This window comes from Gavialis gangeticus, unplaced genomic scaffold, assembly GCF_001723915.1.
Source record: "Gavialis gangeticus isolate Ggan-Ray unplaced genomic scaffold, GavGan_comp1, whole genome shotgun sequence".
Classification (NCBI taxonomy): Eukaryota; Metazoa; Chordata; order Crocodylia; family Gavialidae; genus Gavialis; species Gavialis gangeticus.
In genome coordinates, this window is record NW_017728998.1 from 27,902,855 (window position 1) to 27,909,447 (window position 6,593).

The window sequence follows — 6,593 nt, forward strand, 5'->3', positions numbered from 1 at the left end:
CCCCTTGGAGGGCCACAGCCCCTAACCCCCACAGGGCCCCAGCCCCCCCCACCCAGGGCCCATAACTTACCTTTAGCACCAGCAGTGGGAGTGGGGCACTCTGAACAATGGTGGCAAGATCTGGCACGGCAGGTGGGGACTGCGCACCGGGCCCAGCTGGGCCCTGCCAGCCCTGGGGACCATCTGCTGCCTGGCTGGGCCGGGCCCTTGCTGGCACCCAGGAACTGCATGCTGGGCCCAGCCGGGTCCTGCGGCCTCTGCTACCCAGCCGGGCCGGGCCCAGGGTGGCAGGACCCAGCACAGTGCATGGGGACCACGCGCTGTGCCCAAACAGGTCCTGCTGGCCCTTGGCTTGGCCCGGCCAGGCGGCAGAGGGGCCCTGAGGGTGGCAGGACCTGGCTGGGCAGGGATCGGGAGGGTCTGGGGAGCTGGCAGGGGTCCCCCCTGGTCCCCTCCCCCCTCCTCTAGGCCCCCTGACCCCTTATTCACCATCACTGGAGCCCTGGTGCTGAACACGTGGCCTGGCTGGCCATGTGTTTCAGCACCAGGGCAAGGAGCCAACCATGGAGACGCTCTGGCAGCCAGAGCATCTTCCTGGAAGACCCAGCCTCCAGTTGTCCAGGGCCATGCCCTGCCCCGCGTTTTTTTTGTTTTGTTTCCTTTTTTTTAGACCCCTGGATATCCAGGGGTCTAATTTTCTCATGGGGAACATTTTTTCATTCCCGCACATGCCTCTTGCTCCACCTCAAAGAGGTTTGAGGTGGGGCAAGAGGCACGTGCATGCTCATCTGGACACGTCCACCGCGGGCAAAAGAATGATAGTTCCAAGAAAGCCTAGAGAAATAGACAAGCATGGAGAATGAACACCTTCTCACTCCTTAAGGCAAACACTCAAATCATGAGGAGAGCTTTCACCACTTCATCCAGGCTGCACCTGCTCTGTATATAAATATAAAACGGTGTGTGCCAATGTTGTCAGCTGGCACCTTTCACAGGCAACATGGCACACATTTCAGATAGTTTCTTTTCCCATGATGGGCTTGATCATGGAAGTGCTGAAAACAGGTACAGCAGTTTGAAAATTAAGGCAATTTTTCAAGTTAGGGAGGGAGGAGGAAGGCATGCACACATCTTGCCTGCTGCCTAAGCAACACTGCTTGTCCTTCGCATAGATTCCAGATCTAGTTGTTCAACAGCTAGCAGCTGCATACAGCACTTCTTAAGGGAGCAGTAACACAAAGAACAACCCCATTGGTGCATCTATTTTAAATTTACAGCTTATGTTCACACTACAGCATAGTTCATATCACTAGGGGGGTCAAGCTCAGTGAATGAGTTAACCGTTCCATTCATCTTGTTCTCTCGTTTCAAAACAAGAAAGCGAAGAGCAAACCATTGTGGTGATCCAGAGCTAGAAGTCGAAGGAGATTGTCATAAGAAGCAAAACTTCTCTGATGCTGTGCCAGCTCTCTATCTCCTGCCTAGTAAGTCTTTTCCACTACATCAAAGTCAAAATTCATTGGAACAGGAGATTATGAATTATGCAGTGATAATTAAGTTATACCATTGTCAGCAGCATCATAGCAAGAACTAATTCCATAATGCTGAATTTGGAAGTGAAAGATTTGGAAGCTTGTTCTAAGAGGAAATAATTGTTGAAACTACTTAACATTCCTGGAATCTAAATTACATTAACTTTTGTAGCATGACTTCATCTTAGCTTTAATATAAAAAGCAAGGAAGAGAAGATCCACACACCTTTTGTCCTAACAGTTTACAGGGACTTAAGCAGGGTATACTAGGATCATATTTAGGTGTTTAGCAGGCTGACCATAAGTCCCATTTTCACCAGGACATACCCATTTTCAACAACTACCTCAGGCATCCCCTTCAAATGAATGCTCTTCCCCCACAAATTAGCTGTTTTCAGTGATATGCCCAAGGCAGGCATTTAAAATGGCATAGTCCCAATGAAAATGGGACTACTTAAGCAAATATACCCACATCACAGCACATCAAACTAAGCAGAAAGGCAAGAAAAAGCAGCACTGTTCAATGGTAAAGACACAGGCTGTATTTTGAGCCAAACAAAACATCCTGTAAAAGTGTGAAATTCAACCTAGTTAAAGGAACGTTGGCCATGACAGCTACAACAGAAAGATGGAAATTAGAGGCTAAGGAAGCATTCAAAGAACTAGCTGGAGATCTACACATGGTTGGTAGGTAGGTAGGTATGTATGATGCCTGTGACAATCCAGGGTACACATGGATAACAACTGTATGTGCAAAGGAAGGGATAGAAAAATCAGTCATCTGTTTGATGACATTATATATGTCCTCACTTACAATTCTGTGTTCCATTCTGGTTCAAAGGAGGCAGGAGAAATAGAAAGGGCTTTAGGAAGGACACAAAGGGTAAAGGCTTAGAAACATTTCCATATTAGACAGGGACTGAAAATTTAAAGATTACTTAGTTTAGGGAAAGAAAGCAATGACTGGGAGAAGTACATCGTAGGTAACCCCTTCAACATGAATTTTCATCACAATGTTGTAGCAAAAAGGGCCAATGCAACCTTTGTGAAATGGGAATAATAGATAGAAGCAGCAGTATACACAGCATTAGTAAGATCCTTCCTAGAACAGAATGACTGTTGGGGTCCAAACTTTCAGAGTGATCTAGAATGAGAGAGGATGAGGTCCAAAAGTGGAGGGGGGGAGGGGGAAATCGCATGATGTTAGTCCACCAGAGGTAAAGACAGGACATCTGACAGCTGTAGAGGATGCTCTCAAGGAACCCAGGAGAGGGGGGGCTGACTTGGAGCCTACCATGATAATCACCATTTTACAAATGGCGGGGGAAAAATGAGGCATACAAGAGTAACTAGCTTCTGGGACTTGGGTCTGGTTTGTGGTAACTTCACAGAAATCCGGGTTTCTCAAATCTAAATCCCATCTCCCCATTCCTTTCACAAAAAAAAAATTACACAAAACACACATTTTTCTTCCCTTCAGACTGATTTAAAATCAGTTATGAGTAGGTATTTATGAAAGTAAACTTAAAATATTTTTAAGAGCCTAAACTCCCTCCCCAACATTTGGGATTATGCTACTAACAGTTACAAGGATGGCACTTGTATCTGCGTTCGTGATGTACAAAGATAGATTGTTCATTCCCGCCATTTGGGACATAACATCATAGAAGGAGCTGATGAAAGTCACTTTTATGTTGCGTTTGAAAAGCCACTAACAACTGCCATTGGTAACATTTCCAAGTACAAAGCTGAAACTGAAATGAGCAAGTGCTGTTTAAAAAATACGAACATCTTTGATGTATTTACAGAGAAAAAGCTACCAGACATACGATTATTTCTATTTCCAGGACCAGGTATGCAGAACGTGTTACTACTACAGCCAGAATTAGGCTGCCATCTAGCAAAAGAACAGGGCATGTGCAGAGAAATTACAAACCAGAATGTGAGGTGTAAGTCCACCTCTCTATGGTCTCATTACACACAAACTATTGCAATACATGTTGCAGCATAAACATGCACAAAAAAATCTTATTTCAAAGTATTGAAAGGCAACGTGAGATTTTTGGACTGTAGCATAACTGTAGTTAGTTTTCATTTTACTGAGAGAGTCTGATATGGAAAAAAGTTCAATAACCAAGTAATGATAAATTACAAATTAAGAAGTAGATATTAAAACAATATTTTCTAAGACAAGTTTGGTAGAAACTACAGCAAGTCAAACTGGTCCAGATTAAATGTCATAGCAGAAGGGAAATCATCAACTGAAGCATTAGATAAATGGTATTATAAATAGGATAGGATGATTTAATAGGAAGATAGCACTACAAATTGGAATATGGGAAGATGTTACAACATTTATTTTCCATTCCTTCTTTGGTTTCTTTGCATGTACCGTGCTAATGCACATTTTTCCTATGGGAGCCACAACTGGTTGAGGTTACAATTATACTATCATTAGTACACCTTTTTATTTTTACAACATGCATTATCAGCTAATGTTGTTATATTTAATTACAAGTCCCAAAAGAGTATTCTAGAGGTTAAAAGGAATTATTGATGTCATGAGGATAAATCAAAGCAACTTCACAAAATAACAGCATATTATAAGACTAGGGGCTTGAACACAGGACTGCCCTGGATTCAAGTCTCAGCTCAGACAATGGCTAGTTCTGTGCCCCTGTTGCTTCCTCATTTTACAGAAGAAAAATTGTACTAGTATTCATTTCAAAGGAGCATTAAGAATTATTTTGCATTTTGTAAAGTGTTAGGTATCATCTTTACTGAGAAATGCATACAAATTCATCAATAAGCATATGGTTGGCTTAAAAACAGCACCTGATATTCAGTGGAAACAAGAACAAACTTTTAGTAGTGCATCATTGCAAACCTACCTTATAGAAGCTGGATTAACTCAGAAAACTACACTTCAGTTTCCAGATCACTGCCAATTCTTTTCTTATAATTCTCTTATCAAGCTATTGTTGAAGTTAGGATCAAGCACTTACTAGGTAAACGTGAACCAATTAGAAACAGAGCACTCCAAAAACCCCCCAACAACCAGTGTCTTGGATTTAAAACAGAATCTTTAAAAATACCTAGGACAAGATGGTGCTTTATGGACAATATAACAATGTCTACAACATGATCAATACCACAGATGTCTGGACAATGATAATAATAGGAAACGTTCCACTGTACTATAATCCAAAAAACAGAAAGCTTTTGAAACCAAGTTATCCATGATAATGGACGTGATTAAATTGCCTTGTGTAGGCTCATCTCAGAGATATGCCAAAGCATCAGAATAATATCTGACAAAGGGCTCGGGTTAGTACACAGATGAAGTAAATGGACTCTTCTGTGCTCTCTCCCCATCTACAATTGTGCTTTAAGTACTTTTTGAAAAAGTAGTAGAGTGATTGATTTCTCTAAAAATCAAGTCAATTCATTAACTGAATTACAAAAAATCCTGCTAAAAATTGTTGGCAGGGACAGTACTAAAGGCCACAGACCAACAGCTGCAAACCAGCTGAGAGAACTTGGCAGGAGTTCATTTCCTTTTAACTCACATAATTCTAGGCAAGCAGGGGGGCCTCTCCAACGGCAGCAAATGCCTTGCCTCGAGTCTAGGTAAGAATGGGATACATCTGGCTTCCTAATATATTTCCAGGACATGCACTCCATTTCTTAAAAGATTTTATTAAAATGGTAACAAAAAACACCATAAATGAGTCACCAGAGAAGATCTGTGTAGTTCCTAGTAGGGCTGTGCAAAGCTTCAGGAGCCAATTTGATTTGGAGTTGAGGGGTAGTATCTCATTAATGCATTCTGCAGTTTGCCAACTGTGTTAAATACCCAGCTGTTAGCTGACTCCAGGTAGGAAGCTCTGGGAATTGCTATCCAGACAGGCTAGCTGAAGGATTGCCTGAGATGCCCTATTCAGTCTCTTTCACTCAGAGAGGGCCTGGAGCATAAACCTGCAGGGATCAGGAGATATCTTGGAAGGCTGGAGTGAACAATCCTGCTAAAGACTGTTGGCAATGACAAGACTAAGGGCCCTGCATCAAGAACTACAAACCTGGTGAGAGAACTGGGCAGGAATTGTTTCCTTGTAATTGCCAACTGAACCCAGGCCCCAGGGAAAGGATTTGTATAAGCCTTCTAGACCAGGGATTCAACCAGGGTCCCACAGGAAATGTTAAGGAGGTGAGGGAGGTGCATGGAGATAAGCAGGTATGGGCAGGCTCAGGCTTTCCCTGCTTGGTGGCTCCCCAAACACCATTGCCTTGTCCCTCTGAAAGGAGGCGAGTACTGTAGTAAATTGGCTTTTGAAATGGGATGCCGCTCAATTCACGTAAGTTATAGAGGGGGTGTCTTGAGTCCAAAAACTGGTGCCTTGGATCTAAAAAGGTTGAGAAGCACTGTTCTAGGCCAAGTTATTGAAATATCCCAAAGGATATTTAGCAGGGCCACACTGCCATGAGAAGGCACGCCCTAGGATAGCACCTTACTACATATCATTCATCAGCTAATGACACCTGGCAGATTACAAGTAATCCAATTGTGACATGAAGGATGAACACATTGCTTCTCCTCATTCAGACTATGCGACAAAGACAGCTCCTCCTTTTAGAGGACCCAGGAACTGTAAGCAGCATACAAATACAGACACACACGTGGCAAGTGGCTTGCTACATCATATATTGGAGTTTTAAGGAGACTAATCTTGTAGAGTTACATACTAGGTCAGTGGTTGTGAACCGAGGGTACACATACCCCTAGGTGTATTTAAAAAGGTCCTAGGTGGTACTCAGACCTAATGTGGCCAATAAATGCTGCATGCGTGTGCACAGCTCCAGCGCAGCACACAGGCGGCTAGGAGAGCAGCCGGGTCAGGCTGGTAGGTAGGTTGTGAGGGAAGGGGCCAGGGAAGGGGGTAGCTCGAGACCCCAGTGGTGGAGGAGGGAGTGGGACTTGACAGGGCACCGGACCGAGTTACGTGGAGAGCGGATCCCGCTGCTATGAGCACCCCAAGAGGACACCGGGGGGGGGGGGGGGGG